The sequence below is a fragment of the Elephantulus edwardii genome, unplaced genomic scaffold (assembly GCF_000299155.1).
Source record: "Elephantulus edwardii isolate Elephantulus edwardi_28Jun2011 unplaced genomic scaffold, EleEdw1.0 scaffold00163, whole genome shotgun sequence".
Lineage (NCBI taxonomy): Eukaryota > Metazoa > Chordata > Mammalia > Macroscelidea > Macroscelididae > Elephantulus > Elephantulus edwardii.
This window is the reverse complement of record NW_006399913.1, coordinates 4,694,913-4,711,847: the sequence shown is the minus strand read 5'-3', so window position 1 is coordinate 4,711,847 and position 16,935 is coordinate 4,694,913. Positions and strand designations below refer to the sequence as shown.

General features: G+C 39.8%; 1 pseudogene; it reads right to left on the bottom strand.

Annotated features, from left to right (window-relative positions):
- Positions 1–12,828: 12,828 nt before the first annotated feature.
- Positions 12,829–13,075, bottom strand: LOC102857577 (annotated as a pseudogene).
- Between the last annotated feature and the right edge of the window lie 3,860 nt (positions 13,076–16,935).

The window sequence follows — 16,935 nt, the reverse complement described above, 5'->3', positions numbered from 1 at the left end:
ACATTTGCCTCCTCCTGTGTGATTAACTGCCTCTGAAAACCTGATGGAGGGTCAGCTTTGAGGCGATGCCGACTGTATAGTACACAACATATGCATTATATGTGTATGTTGTTGTTGTTATGTACCATTAAGTAGATTATGACTAATACCAACAGATCTGAACCTTGCCCTATCTTGAGGCAACCACACTTCTCTGACACATCTGACCCCATTGCCACAGTCACTGTGACAATTCATCTCATCCATGGTCATTCCTCACCTCTGCTACCTTTCTACCCTTACAAGCATGATGTCCTTCTCCAAGGACTGGTCCCTCCTGACAATGTGCATTTATATATATGTGTGTTTGTTTGGTGGTGGTGGTGGTTTTTATCTGCCACCAAGTCAGAACCCACTCATAACTGATTTTCAGAAGCAGTAAATTGTGCAGGAGGAACTTACCCATCTTTCTCTGTGGAGCAGCTGGTGCATTCAAATTTCTTATTTTAGATTAGCAGTACAGCTCCTTTCCCACTAAACCACCAAACCTCCCTGCCTTCACTCACAGCCCCATAAAATTTCATTGGATACAATCTTTGCAGGGGCAAATCATGAAGCCTTTTCTCTCGCAGAGCCACTGATGTATTCAAACCTCAAGCCTTGTAATTAGCAGACCTTTTTGTTAATAGTGGGTATTTAACTACCGTGTCACAGGATTCCTGAGTTGTGGGTGTGTGTGTTTGTGTGTATATATATATTGCTTGTATGTATGAATGTATGTATGTATAATGAAACCTTTGAAAACAAGAATCTGTGTAAGGTGGAAACATATCATAGAAGGAAATTTCAAATATTTTTTACTAATCTTTTTGTATACCATTGAGTCAGAACTAACCCATAGTTGACCCTCCAGCAAGTTTTCAGAGACAGTTCATCACTGAAGGAGATTGCCCATCTTTCTTCCATGAAGCAGCGGTAGATTCGAACCACTTGCTTTTGGGATTATACCACAACTTCTTACCACTAGGCCACCAGAGTTACCATTTTTACTAATAGTAGTAGGAAGTGTCCAACATGGAAAATTTGTGGGACCTGGAAAACCAGGACAGTCTTACTGAGTTCCAGCTCTCATAGGTTTCAATATATGAAACCAAGAACCAAACTCACTTTCAAGTCACTTGTATCTCCTGGTACCCTTTATTGAGTTTCCAAAGCTGTAAGTCTCAACAGAAGCAGACTTTCACCTACAGAGCAGCAGGCAGATTAGAACTACTGACCTTTGGGTTAGCAGCCCAACATTTAACCCATAATGACATTGATAGACAGAGAAAGAAATATTAAAAATTTTGCCATTTCACCATGTTTTAATGTGTTCAGTTCCATGACATTATTACATTCATCGTGCTGTGCAACTAAGAGCACTATTTCCAGCTTTCTCAATGCCTTTAGCAGAAGCTCGATGATCCCTAAACAGTGACTTTCTCCTCTACCTTCCATCTCAGGAGGGAGCCCTGGTGGTATATTATTTCATAAGGAGTTGCTTTGTTAACCCTCTTTATCAGTTCAAATCCACCAGCAGCTCCAGAGGAAAAAGCTCTCATGAGATTTGCAGTTTTAGAAACCCAGTTTCCAAAGGTTTCTTTTTTTTTTTAAGTTGTTTTTTTTCTATAATTATATTTTATTAATTTTCATAAACATTTACAGAGATTTTGGGTTTCCATTCATTCATTGTTGCACTATTCTCTCTACCCTCCTCCCAGTTTGTTCTTGTCCAAATGCCACAGTGCTTGTCAAAGCCAGTTCTGATTAATCTTCTTTGTCAGTGTGTCCTTTGCCATTCCCTATCACTCCTCCCTGAGAGAGACTTCACCCTGAGTCATAAGGAAAAGGGGACGGCGTATTCTCTTAGCTACTTCCTGCTGAAAAGGGACGCTGTGGGTTTCAGGGTGAAGATCTTCTCTCACTACTCTAAAGGGCCCCTTTGGCAGTAGGAAACACATAGACTATTATGGAGATTGATTTTGGAATTTAGATGCACTCTTATTGATTGTGCTTGGCTGTACATGTTCATATCCTTGAAGATGTATCATGGGGGTGTTGCAACCTAGAAGACACAAATTTGACTAACAAGTTATAAGTACATGAGTCCAAAAATTATGGAAAAGTAAAAGAAAAGATTCTTTCATTGTTCTTTTTGAGTAGTTTCAAAAGATGCAGGTGAAGTATGGGCCTGGAGGAGTTTTCTAGTAGGGTGTAGGTTAAATACATAAATAAAATTCTTGGGAGACCTATGGAGTGAAATAGAATGAAGTGATGTTTTTTGCAACATCTGTGTGTGTAACTGCACTGTGCTTCTTTTCTGGAGTGGTGGAATGCCATAAAGCTGAGTCGTGCAAATGAGAATCTAGGATTTAATCCCTACTGGCACCCAGCTAAGGAGCCCTGGTAGTATAATGTGAGCTACAGGTGGTACTGCTAACTAAAACGTCAGCAGTTCAAATTCACCAGTGTCTGTACAAGGGGAAAACGGGCAAGCACTTCTCGTTAAGATTTACAGCCTTGGAAGCGAATGGAGGGTCATTGGAATAGGCTTGACAGCCAGAGGCTTGGTGCTGTTCAGAGACTGAGCTAGAGGCCCTGGGGGTATAGTGGTTAAAAGCATTCTAAAAGTCAACAACTGGAACCCACCAGAGACTTATCTGGAGAAATCTGAGGCATTCTGCTCCCATTAAGATTTACAGACTTGGAAACCCTCTAAGTAATTCCACAATGTAATACAGAATAACCATGAGTTGGAGTTGAATTCAGATTTTTATTTGGCAACCAATTGTGATTTTGTAGAATGATAAATATATTGTCAAGTTGCTTAGTTTTATCAACTATTTGGTGGGTAACCGTTTACTTGTGTGATAGTTTAGGTGATTCCTTCAGGCTTAACACATCTTCCCTATTTTTTTATTATTTTTTTTACTAAAGAATCAATGTTTTTAAATTTTATGTTGGTGAAGAGTATTGGATATGTCATGAACTGCCAAAAGAATAAACAAATATGTCTTGGAAGAAGTGCAATCAAAGTGCTCCTTAGAGGCAAGGATGATGAAACTTAGTTTCACATAATTTGAGCATGTTGTCAGGAGGGGACAGTCCTTAGAAAAAGTCATCATTCTGGGAAGTATAGGGTCAGCAAGGGAGAAAGAAGACCCTCAACAAGATGGATCGACATGTAGTTTCTATGTATCGTGGTCAACTCGACCACACCGAACAGCATTTTTGACCGAGGAATGGTTTTCATGTATCAAGGCCCAACTCAATGCCACCAGGCTCTGCCCTATTAAATGAAATGAATAAATCATTCCAACCTATCCATTCACACTATTTATTTCCCAAGCTTTTTCTTGGCATTGACATCCTTCAGCCTTGTATCAAGAGATGGTTGTCACAAGATCTGCCTGTCCCTACTCATTTTAAAGCTCCCTTAAGTCAAGGAACTCCTTCATTCTCTTTGTATTTTCTCTTACCACCTCCAACTCCTCCCTTAACTCATCTCTTCCCCTATGTCTTGTGTGCTATAAACTAAAACAAACAAACAAACAACCTCAGTGGTTTCAACTCATAGTGAACCTCCATCAAGTTTCAGCGGATGTAAATCACAACAGGAAGAAACTACCCCATCTTTCTCCTACAGTGTCACTGGTAGATTCTAACTGCCTCGCAGCCTTGGGTAACTTGCTACAGACTCAATACACTGCCAGAGCTCAATAAATGCTGGTTCAGTTGCCTTGGCAGACAGGTCTCTCATATAGCCTTGTCACAGAAAAAGCACTGTTGCCACGATGAAATCCTTCTTTTTGAAGACATGACTTTGTCTTTAACTATGTGGGTTTATAACTGCTTGCCCACCAAAAGTTGTAGATATTGCTGAAACACTGTACAATTATGTCTGGTGTGGTGATGTGGTTTGATGACTTACAGCAGTGGATATCAAATGTACAGCATTTAGAACACAATTCAGACATGGTACTGGATCACCAAAGCAAGAATCTGGTTTCCTAAATAATGTGCAAAGCCCACATACTGAATATCTTTGTAACTTCTGGAAGTACAAAACTTTGGCCTTGAATCAAATTGTGTTAGAAATCTCTCCACAGTCTTTAATAATGTCTTGTATGTCTATGTGGCTTTGTATTTTTCAAAGCCCTTTCACTTTTATTATCTTGTTTGATCTTCACATCAACCCTATGATGTTGGAAGGCAGCTAGTAGTATGTGTATTTTACAGATGAAGATAGAAAGGACTAGAGAAGATCAGGCTTCAAGCTCGGGTAAAATGGCAAACTTATTAACCAAGTCAAGGTTGGAATGCAAGGCTCTACTATGCCAAAAAGACCTGATCTTCACAAAGATTGTGGCATTGTTTTCTATGATCTCTGGGAACAAAAAGACAAAATAGATGTCAGAAGAGACCCTGAAACTTCCTCTTGAATGTAGAATCCAAGAATTTAAGAAATGAAGAAGTAAAAGAACAGAACAAAAGATTCCTAAGGGCAGTTCAAAAATACAAAGCAAAATATTTTATTAAAATGTGCAAAGAGCTAGAGATAGAAATCCATTTTTTTTAAAAAAGCCCAGTCAGCATTTCTTAAACTGAAATAATTGAAGAAAGAGTCAAGCTTCAAGTTACAATATTAATGGCTTCTATGAACAAAATATTGAACTGTGTTGGGAGCATTAAAAAAGAAAAAGGCAGAAAGAATTCAGAGTCATTATATCATTTAAAATAATTTGTCCACATCTAGCTACTTCAAAAGGTAGCATACAATCAAGAACCTGTGGTCTTAAAGGAAGAAGTTCAAGCTGCTCTGGAGGTATTGACAAAAACATGGCTCCAGGAATTCACAGATGAGCAGTTGAGATGTTCAACAAATAGATGCAATATTGCAAATATTCTGTCATCTATGCCAGGAAATTTGGAAGGCTGCTACTAGGCCAACTGACTAGAAGGATATGTATTTGTACCTACTACAAATAAAGATGATCCAACAGAATGTGAAAGTTACTGAACCTTATCATATGCAAATGTTATCTATAATTTTTAATTTGTTGCAGCAGTATATTAACATAGAACATCAGAAATTCAAGCAGATTCAGAAGAGACTGGGGAATAAGGCATGTCATTGCTGCCATCAGATAGAATTTAGTTCACAATGGAAAATACCAGAATGACCCAGGATGGCCAGACTTGTTTCATTTATGTTGGACATTTTACCAGACAGGGCTAAGCGCTAGGGAAGGACATCATGTTTGGCAAAGTAGGGAGTCAGTGAAAAAGAAGACGACCCTCAATGAAATGAACTAACACAGTGGGTACAACACAGAGTTTACACACGACAACTGTGAGGACGAAACAGAGTGCAGCAGCATGGGATCCCTGTGAAGGCAAACCCCACTCCACAGTACCTACCAAAAACATAGACAATATTAAACAGACAGGCATTTTAGTTCATAGTCATGTCTACATCTTGTCATACAAAGTTCTTTTAAAAAGTTAGAAAGAAAACCCTTTGATCACTTCCCTCAGTGGCATATGTAGTAATTATTTCTCAGAACTTCAGTATATTTCATCTGTGCATATCAAAGTACTTTCAACAGTAATTATACTTTTTTTAAAATTCCTAATTTCTATTATTATTTTAGAGCAATCTTCTCATTTTTCTTTTCAATGAGGAAAAAAATCCAACCCCAAATTACTTAAAAAAATAAGAGAGCATCCTGTTTTATTAATGTATGATTCTTCTGGTGAAAGAAGGCTGGTTACAATGGTATGACTGGTATTGTTTCTTGGTTTTATTTTTACTTTTTTAAATGGACCTTATCCCCTTTATGAGTGCTACAGATTAGGAAACAATGACTTGCAGGAAATCCAACAAAAATATTTTTTAACTTAAAATGGGATTGAGGTCTGTGTGATAAAGTAAGATTTTGATAGATTATTAGAGTTAATAATTGAGTGCTTCCTAATTTCCAGGTACTCTACTACTAATAAATGCTTTTATCTGTACTATATCCTTTAATATAAGAAGACCTGAGAGTGGTTAAAACGCTCAGCTACTACCCAGAAAGTTGGAAATTTAACTGCACCAGCTACTCCATGTGAGAAGAGTGTGTCAGTGCACATCTGTCAAGACTGACAATTCCTGGGAACCCTCCAGGGCAATTCTCATCTGTCCTGTAGCATCGCAAGGAGTCAGAATCAACTCAACAGCAATGCATTTATCTTTGTCAACCCCAAGACAGACACTACCAGCTCCTCTGAGGGAAAGAGATGTGAAATATCAGTTGGTTCCAACTTAACAAAAATGAATTCGTTAGTTTTTTGAGTCCTTGGGTTGCATAAATGGTAGAATGCTCAGTTCAACTACGAACCAAAAAGTTTGTGGTTCCAACTACCCAGAGGTATTTCAGAAGGCAGGCCGGTGATCTGCTTCTGACAGATCACATCCTTGGAACATCCTATGGAGCAGGTCTCTCGGTGCATACGGTCATCATGAGTCAGATTCAACACATGACAACTAACAATAACGAGTTCCCTTTCATTGCCTAAGTACCCCTAGACAATTTGCAGGTGGTTACAGTGAGAAACTGTTTCTTATGGAGGGTAAGTTATGTACTTGCCCAAGTCTCCCCAGCTAAAACCTCCTTGGGCAGATTCCGAGGCACTGTGATTGACTCTCCTAGAAGACAATAGGATCTTCTTTAAAGCTGAGGTGGTCTGGCTTATGCAATTGTATGTGGTGGTGCTGCTGTGTGTGTACCACCAAGTCAGAATAAACTCATAGCTGACTCTCTACTCCAGGGGGCTTTCGTATCAGTAAATCACAGGGGAGGGGGTTACCCACTTTTCTCCCCTGGAGCAGATGGTGGATTCAAACTGCTTGCCTTTGGGTTGGCAACACAACTCCTTACCCACTAAGCCAACAGAGTTCCCTAGGAGACTACTTCTTTGGTATTACTACTGTTACCTTTCTGCAACAGAATTACTTTATTCTTGAGTGACTGTCTATAAAAATGGTAGGCTCTAGCCACATGTGTTTAATTGAGAATTTGAAAGGTGCCTGGTCTAAATGAAAAATGTACAGTTAATGTAAGAGTAGCTATAACCCAGACTCCCCAAAAGCTTCCTGGGAGGAAGATGTTGCAGTTGGCTAACTTAAAGATCTGTGGGGCAGTGCTTCTCTGTACTATGGGTGTCTGTTGGCCAGAGTCTACTCAAAGGCAGTGGATTTGGGTTGGGTTTTGGTAAGTGTAAAATGCACACAACATTTTGATGACTTAGTACAAAAAAAAAAAGAGTAAAATATCTCCAGTAATTTTTCTATTAATTACTGAAGAAATTGAGATAGTTAACAGTTTTAGTTTACTTGGTTCCACAGTCAACACTCTTGGTAACAGCAGCCAGGAAATCAAGAGACGAATTACATTGGGAAAGTCAACTGTGAGGGACTTCTCAAGAGTACTGAAGAGCAATGATGTCATGCTGGAGACTAAGGTGCGCCTGATCCAGGCTATAGTCTTTGCAATTATGTGCTATGCATCAGAGAGTTGGACAGTGACTAGGGATGATAGAAAGATAATTGATACCTTTGAGCTGTGGTGCTGGAGTGTTGAATATATCATGGACTGCTAGGAGAACAAACAGGTTTGTCTTGGAGAGGGTGAAGCCAGAGTGTTCCTTGTAGTCAAAGATTCTGAAGCTTTGTCTGACATACTTTGGGCATGTTGCAAGGAGGGACTGGTCCTTGGAGAGGGACATCATGTTTGGGAGAGTGGAGGGACAGCACAGAAGAGGAAGACCCTCAATGAAATGGATCGATTCTGTGAGTGGAGTGGTGGGAATGAATTTGTTTGAGGCGGCGAGGTTGGCACAGGATAGAAGGCGTTTAGGGCTCTTGTACATAGGGTTGCTATGAATCTCAAGTGACTCGATGACACATAATAACAACAACAACTATTGAAATAATGTTTTGGAATCATGATATTTTAATTAAAAATCAACATTAGTAATATATTTTAACATTTTAAAATAAATGCATGTTTCTGTTTTATTTGATAATCTTTTTCAACACTGTGCATCTTTTTAGATAATGCTTCTATAGGGTATCAGAATCACTTCTTCCATTGTTTTTCCACTTATGAGAAGAGACAATAACATTTGTTTTCTGTAGGCTCAGTGGGAATTTCTCCCTTCACTTTCCTTTTCACCCCTGTGTGGTGTACAGAGAGCACTTTGAGTCATTAGTGTCTGATAGGGGAGACATATTGAAAGACCTAACCTTTGTGCTGGTGACTAGTGTGCTAGTGTTTTGGAATTCACAGACCAATTATTATAAAATGTTGTCATTGCTGTTGGCTGGATTTTTCTCTTCTCATTCTTTTTCAAGTACAGGGGAATCTTAAGTAATCACATATTTCAAGAACAGAGTGCATGGTAAAGCGAAAACAAAGTTTGTTCCATCCTTTATTTACTTAGTTATTCATTCATGTATTCATGCCATATTTCAAATATCTGAGCGACCACTATGCACACGGTATATCGGTACATCGCTATGAAGAAGTTCGAGATGAACCAGGGTCATGCCCACACTTGATTACCTTTATAGTATGTATTAGTTTACTTTCTTGGTTTTTAAAATATAAGGCACAGTGTTGAAGAGGAGGCAGTGTGATATAATGAAAAATCACTTTCAACCAAGGGTCATCACGCTCAAAATCTAGTTCTGATTATTAGGTGTGTGATATGAACAGGCTTTGTTAACACCTGACCTCCATTTTTGCATATATAAAAGTGAAAAGAATAAAAATGTTTGTTCTGTCTGTACTATACACCTGTGAAAATAGAATGAGGTGGTAGAAATGATAATCTATAAATTTTTTTACTTACTAAGAGAAAACACTCCAGCACCACAGCTCAAAGGTATCAATTATATTTCTATCATCCCTAGTCACTGTCCAACTCCCTGATGCATAGCACATAACTGCGAAGACTAGCCTGGATCAGGTGCACCTTAGTCTCCAGCATGACGTCATTGCTCTTCAGTACTCTTGAGAGGTCCCTCACAGTTGACTTTCCCAATGTAATTCATCTCTCGATTTCCTGGCTGCTGTTACCAAGAATGTTGACTGTGGAACTAAGTAAACTAAAACTGCTGGAGAAGAGTATTGAATGTACCATGGACTGCCAAGAAAACAAACAGATTCATCCTAGAGAGGGTTAAACCAGGCTGCTCCTTGGAGGCAAGGATTCTGGGGCTTCGCCTGACATACTTTGGACATGTAAGGAGAGACAGGTCTTTGGAGAGGGACATCATGCTGGTAGAAGTGGAGGGCCAGCGCAGGAGGGGAAGACCCTCCGTGAGGTGGATTGATTCAGTGACTGGGGTAATCGGGATGGGTGTGTCAGAGGCAATGCGATTGGCATAGGATAGAGCAGAGTTTAGGGATGTTGTACATAGGGTCGCTATGAGTCGCAAACGACTCGACGGCACATAACAACAACAACAAGAGACACTAAATTAGAAATCAAGATATTTCGCTTTTCTTCTGGATCTTAGTAGGAAAAAGCCATTTCATCCCTTGTTTTCAGTGGCCTTAACTCTAAGCAGTAAGGATGCGTAGGTGTTTAGGATGCAGAGATTCCAAAATCTCTTCCAATTCTAAAGTCTAGATTTTAAAAGTTTATTATTTTAATGTAATTCTTTTCTGAAGATCAGACTTTTTAACATTTATCAGAGTTACAATTATTAATATCAGTTTTCTAGCTATAGATCTTAACTTGAATATATGAAATATAGAAGTTTTACTGAAATTATATTTATTTGTTTGCAGGAGGGGGGGAAGTCTGAGTCATGTTAGTTTATAGCATTTTAGCTAAATAAGAAAGGAAAAACGTTAATGAAATTTAAAACAACTCTTTTTGTCACTCCAAAACATCCTGGTTAAAGCGACGGTTTATTACTTATAATTCTGTGATTTGGGTGGTGTCTTTTTGTGGCTCCATTAATCTGGGAACTCAGTTGGGTCTGCAACATCTAAGATGACCTCTCACCCTCTCTTCATTCCATAGTCTACCCTAAGCTCCCTATATAGCAGCTAGATCCCAAACATTACAAGAGACAAACCCCAGTGTGCATGTGTTTGTGCCATGCTTGCTAGTATCACTTTAGATTTATAGTCAAGTTCTATATAGACAAGTCCAGAGACAATATGGAAGGCCTGAATATCAGGAGACATGGTCCATTTACGTCCCACCAGTGACATTCTGTTGCAACTATTTCCATTCAACTGAATTCTGGTTAACTAAGATCTTACCACATCTCTTACACTCATGCATAAATCATTGCATTCTTTATTTCTGTAATTGCTGCATATTTCTGTTTATGAATATGTTACAGTCTTATCATCAGTTTCTATTTCCATCTTCACAAACAACACTGGAAATTTCTTCCTCTCTGAATATCAGAAATCTGGCATAATGTGACCACGTAGAAGCTGACTACTGGCTATCAGATATGGAGCAAAGCAAAGGATCCCATCTTTATCTAGGAATAAAGGCAGATAAAAAACCCAACAGCCAAACCAAAAAACAGTCCTGAAGCAATGATGCCAGTTTGAGGACTAAAGTGTACCTGATTCAGGTCATTTTTTTTTTTTTAGTCACTTGCTATGCATCTGACAGCTGGTCAGTGAATAAGGGTGACAGAAAAATTATTGGTGCCTTTGAGCTGTGGTATTGGAGAAGAATACTGAATGTCCAATGCACTGCAAAAAGAATGAACAGATATGTCTTAGAGCAGATATAGCCAGAGTGATACTTGGAGGCAAAGATGATAAAGCTTTGTTTAACATACTCTGGGCATGTTGTTAGAAGAGGCTATTCCTTGGAGAGGGACATCATATTTGGAAAGGTGGTGGGTCAGTGAAAGAGAGGAAGACCCTCAACCAGGTGGTTTGGCACAATGACTGCAGTAATATCACAGTATTTCAGAGATTGTGATAATGGCACAGGATACGACAGAGTTCAGATCTGTTGTTCATAGAATCACTTGTTTATGGGTCATACTTGACTTGATAGCTCCTAACAACAACAACAACAAGGCCATCAGAGTTCTCTTGATTTATATTGTTATTGTTGCTGTATACCATAAAGTCAGAACCAACCCATAGCCAACCCTCCGGTGGGTTTTCAGAGAGAGCTAATCACACAGGAGGAGATTATCCATGCTTCTCCCATGGAGCAGCTGGTAGCCTTGATTGCAGCACAGCTTCTTACCAATAGGCCACCCGATCTCCTTTGATATATATATATATATATATATATATATTACTAAGTAATATATATATTACTAAGTCCCTAAAGCACTTTCTAAGTTATGACAACAACCTGAGATAAAATGCCAAAAATATGATGCCATGATAAAATTAGATGTTAGAAAAGATTAATAACTTTTGTTTATATAGTCTAGGGAGGATAGAAGGAGAATTGATGTCTTTGAGCTTTGGTGTTGGAGAAGAGTATTGAGGATACCAAGGACTGCTAAGAAAACAGATTCACCCTAGAGAGGATTAAACTGAGCTGCTCCTTGGAGGCAAGGATTCTGAGGCTTCATTTGACATACTTTGGTCATGTTGTAAGGAGAGACCAGTCCTTGGAGAAGGACATCATGCTTGGGAGGGTGGAGGGCAGGCGCAGGTGAGGAAGGCCCTCTAGGAGGTGGATTGATTCGGTGACTGGGTATGTCAGAGACACAGAGATTGGCACAGGACAGAGCAGAGTTTAGGGCTGTTGGACATAGGGTTGCTATGAGTCTCAGGCAACTTGATGGCACATAACAACAACAATAGTCAAACATTTCCTTCATTAAGATCATTCAACATTTTTTAGCATGTGACTAGAAGGAAGACAAAAATACACTTTAACTGGTTAATGTTTAGAATATATAATTGACAATATCATGATAGATGGTGAAGAGATTGAGATTGTTAACAGCTTCAGTTTGGTTGGCCGTACTATCAACACTCTTGATACCAGCAACCAGGAAATTAAAAGATGAATTGTATTGGAAAATTCCGCTGTCAGAGACCTTTCAAAGTACTGCAGAACATTGATGCCAGTCTGGAGACTAAGGTGCACCTCATACAAGCAATTACTTGTTATGCATCAGAAAGCTGGACAATGACTTGGGATGATAGAAGGAGATGCCTTTGAGCTGTGGTGCTGGAGAAGAATATTTGAATGTACCATGGACTGCTAGGAGAACCAATTCAACCTGGAGAGGGTGAAGCCGGGCTGCACCTTGGAGGCAAGGATTCTGAAGCTTGGTTTGACATAATTTGGACATGTTGCAAGGAGGGACCTGTTCTTGGAGAGGGACATCATGCTTGGGAGGGTAGAGGGACAGTGCAGAGAGGAAGACCCTTGATGAGGTGTATTGATTCAGTGACTGGGGTAATGAGGATAGGTGTGTAAGTGACAATAAGATTGGCACAGGATAGAGCAGGGTTTAGGGCTGTTGTACATAGAGTTGCTATGAGCTGCAGGTGACTCGACAACACATACAACAACAACAACAACAACAAAATGAACTGACTTCTTATTTCTGTTATTTTTTGGGTTTGGGTGTTTAGGTGGGTTATTCTTTCCCTTTTTTAATTTTTATAATTTTAAAAAGTAGAAAGCCAACAGTGCAATTTTCATTCTATAAATATGTTTGCTTCTTATGTAGTTTTGTTACAAAAAGTGAAGTCAGTGCTTTTAGAATGAAGATAGTTATCTTAGCAACAAAGTAATCCATTTTTATGCAGTTTTAATAACTACAGCAATTTCCTTGAACTGTCTGTAGAAATTCTGAAACTGTAGGATTGTCATCTGAAAGGACTTACTTACTTGGCCTGAATGATCTTTCAGCATCATCACAACTTAAGGACTTGAGAGATCTGCAACTGTTCAATCTCACAGCCATACCCAGATTCCACTGAAAACCTATAAACTGATTGGTGACCCCAGACTTGGCATCCAGCTGTGGGTCTTCTAGGCCCTCCATAGCAAGTAACTAAGCGACTAGGTTTAGGTATTTTTGTAGTTTGTAGGAACCATGTGTTTCTGGTTTCAAAGAAAATTAAAACAAAGAATGCCTGGGAATTGCCAAAAATTGCACAGTCAACATTGTGGGTCAAGAATTATGGAGTCTAACCACGAAAGTTTCTAGACTTAAGTGGAGTCTCAAAGGAAAATATTAATGCAAAATTTTGAAATTTTACTTCTTTGGGCACTAGATCAAAAAAACTGAAAACCCTTCAAGATGCATATAAACTGTATGTAAACCCCACAGCGTCTACTTACTGACTACAGGATATTGTGGTTAGTCAGGTTGAAGCTTCCTCAGCCACCTTCATGTTCAGAGTAAACAAATAACAGCCACGGAGCTGGAAAACCCTGAGAGGGACTTTAACTTTGAATTAAAGGAAACCACGAGCCACCACACTGCTGACCATGAATATGTTTATATTTTGTCTGATCTGGGGTGACTGCAAAGGGAATTCCAGTTACTTACAGAGCTTTTGCCCATGATACAGTTAAAATAGACTAATAGTGTCATTCCTCTGGGAATTGCTGAGTGTAGACAACTGAGCCTTCTGCAGCTGGAGAAGAACACTGGAGGGACTGGAATTCAAATATCCTACCCAGAAGGTCTGAAGACACATGACAAACCAGGACAGGCTGGGCAGACAGCTGTAGAAGAGGGAAGGAGCTCTTAAACAATTCATAAGTGTCACCCAAAGTGATATAAGGTCTACATAAGATTGGCTAAAGATTTTCTTCCTTGGGAAACCAAAAGGCAAGAGGAAGTATCCATCTTAATATGAGGATTGGTGTACAGAATTCTGTGATTAGTGATTTATCATAAAGAGTCTTACAGACCGCTTTGGGGCAGAATGGGTGGCTTTGAGTAACACAACAGAGGAGAAAAGTATTTCAGCAGTCAGTGATAACTGCCAATGATGCATTTCAGTCCTTATTTCTAAATAAGTTTAAAAAGTTGAGGGAATAATAAACTTCCTTTTCTTTCCCAGGGAAGTTAAGATGAATGTGCAAAGACGGAGTATTCTTGACGCTTGCTTAAGAAGCATATCCTGCTAAAAGGGGCTGAGGAAAGAGGATTGGCAATACAAAGAAGGTACAACCATTACCACATAGCAGGGATGCAACGTACCATCCATTCTGTGCAGACAGCTCTTCCAGATTCTATCCCATCCCTTCTAATCTCCCCAGAGCCTTGGCAGAGACTGATAACAATTGAGATACGGTTTGAGACATGTCAAATATTAAGCTCTTCTAGTTCATATATCCATGCCAATGGGAATAATGCTAGATTATTATGTATACTACCCTGGGTTGTCAGATTAGCATTTGAAGGTTGTATAGTTTAGTGCCACATCTTTGTTTGAATGCCTCATATGTATTTCTTATGTGTCTAATGTTGATGGTGCAACTCCATAGAACAATGAAGGTGGCTACGAAAGAAAGAAAATGTTCCTTTGTTGTTTTTGTTGTTGTGGTTGGGTGCTGTCAAGTCAAGTATGACTCATAGCAGACTATGAATAATAGATCTGGATCTTGTCCCATCCTGTTCCATTCTCATCATCTCTGATACACTTCAGCCCACTGCTGCAGTAACTATGTCAATTCATCTTGTTAGAAGATCTTCCTCTCTTTTGCTGACCCTCCACTTTTCCAAGCATGATATCTCTTTCCAAGGAATAGCCTCTCCTAGCAACATGCTTTTGGTTCCTAGAAACTTGTGTAGCATGGAGACAGCTTTCTCTCCCCAGGCCATTGGACTATTTCCACTAGGAACTCAACTTGAGAAGCCCTGGTAGTACACTGATAAAAGGCCTCACTATGAACTGAAAGTTCTGCATTTGAACCCACACTACCCCTGCAATGAAGCTCTGGTGGCTTACAGGTAAGTAGCTAGGCAGCCATTCCAAAGACACACAGCTCTGTGGGAGAAAGATGGGCATTCTCCTCCTGTGCTTTTAGTGCCTCTGAAAACCTACTGGAACATCAGCTATGAGTTGGTTCCAACTCTATGGCAAACAACAACCATTAAAAAAAATATGGGGTTGTCTCTTATAATGTCTGAAGCCTTCAAAAAGCCATGAGTAGCCCTATTCTATCCTATTTCCACTATTGAGTAGAATTGACTGAAGAGCAATGGTTGGGACACCAGTAAACTAACTGGGGGATTTTGGTTGATGTCTAGCCAATCCAGCTGCAGTTTGGAACAGGATTTAGCCCAAGCCAGAAACTAAAGTACTAGGGAGGGAAAATTAGACAGAATCCCAACTGTATAAATTTTGATAATACAAGATGATCACAGAAAAGTATATAAAATGTCATTGTTTTGCAATGTTTGTAGATGCAGTTTATTGTGATTTTAGTGAAAGTTTACAAAAAGGATGGATTTTCATTCATTCACTGATGAACATTTTCTTCCTTCTCACCTCCCCCAATTCACTTTGTAATGCATGCCTTATTCCAGATTATAAACATTATCCTAGAAAGTAAGAGGGCTAACCACCAAAGAGAGATGAACTGGAAACCAGGCTGTCATTTTCTATTAGTGTACCCTTGAGCCACTGTCTTAACTTTCATGAGACTCTATTTCCTCTGGTATAAAAGCAAAGAGAAGAAGAAGAATGTTATGAAAATTGTTAGGTGGCATCAAGTCAACTTCAACTCATGGTGACCAACAGACAACAGATCTGAACTTTGCTTCAAAATCTTGCATCCTCGAAAGCTCCGATTTGTCCATTGTGAACAGTCACTGCATCAATCCATCTTGTTGAGGGTCTTCCTCTCTCTCTGACCCTCCATCTTTCCTAGTATGATGTCTTTTCCCAAAGACTGAGCCCTCCAGACAACATTCCCAAAGTATGTGAAAATTAAGGAATATAAAAATATTGTCATTGTTATGTCATCCAGTTGGAAATTAATCATAGCTGACCCTCCAGTAGGTTTTCAGAGGCTGTCAATATCACAGGAGGAGACGGCCCATCTTTCATCTTTGGAGCCACTGGTGTTCCAAACTGTGTGCCTTTGGATTGGCAGCACAATTCCTTACCACTAAGCGACCAGAGCTGCCTTGTCTATGAGTTGGTTCCGACTCCATGGCAATGAGAGAGAGTCTCCCACTGGATGCAACATCTACTGGCACCAGCTTGGCAGGGTCTGGGGTAGAGGCTAACAAGCAAAGCCAGAACAGTTTCTTTAAATTATGACCTCTAGGTCCTAGACCACTGTCCCAGCTCACTTGACAGTGACAACATCAGCATCATGAGGAGAAGCTAGGATAGGAGAATAGGAGAATCTATCAAGGTCAGAGAGATCTGTGCAGCTGGGGCCTGCTTCAAGATGGCAGAGGAGTCGACAATGCAGCTGCATTCTGTGACTGACGTTTCTCCCACAGGAGCTCAGATAAAATCTACTGTGAAGTGAAAGAAAAAAGAAAAAAAAAGATTCTGGCTTCCTACTTCTAAGTCACCCAGGAAAGTAGCATCTGATATTTTGTCTCCTCTGTGTCCACTTGCTGTACAGAGGCAACTTGTGGTCACTGTGAAGCTGAGCACTGTAACACTGGCGTGTCAAATGTGATAATGGTTATCGATGGCGGACAGTGTTTGGTGGCACTCCCTGGCTAAAACAAGCGTGGAAGCAGGAGTGGCATCCACTTCCTTTAATAGCTTGCCTCAGGAAACCCTACAAACATGGAGAAAGGATGAAAGTCACACAACAGTCGAGGACTTTCGTTCATAGGGTCGCTATGAGTCGCCTACGATTTGACGGCACTTAACAACAACAACAACAACTTCAACTCAGCAGCTTGATTGTCCCCAAGGC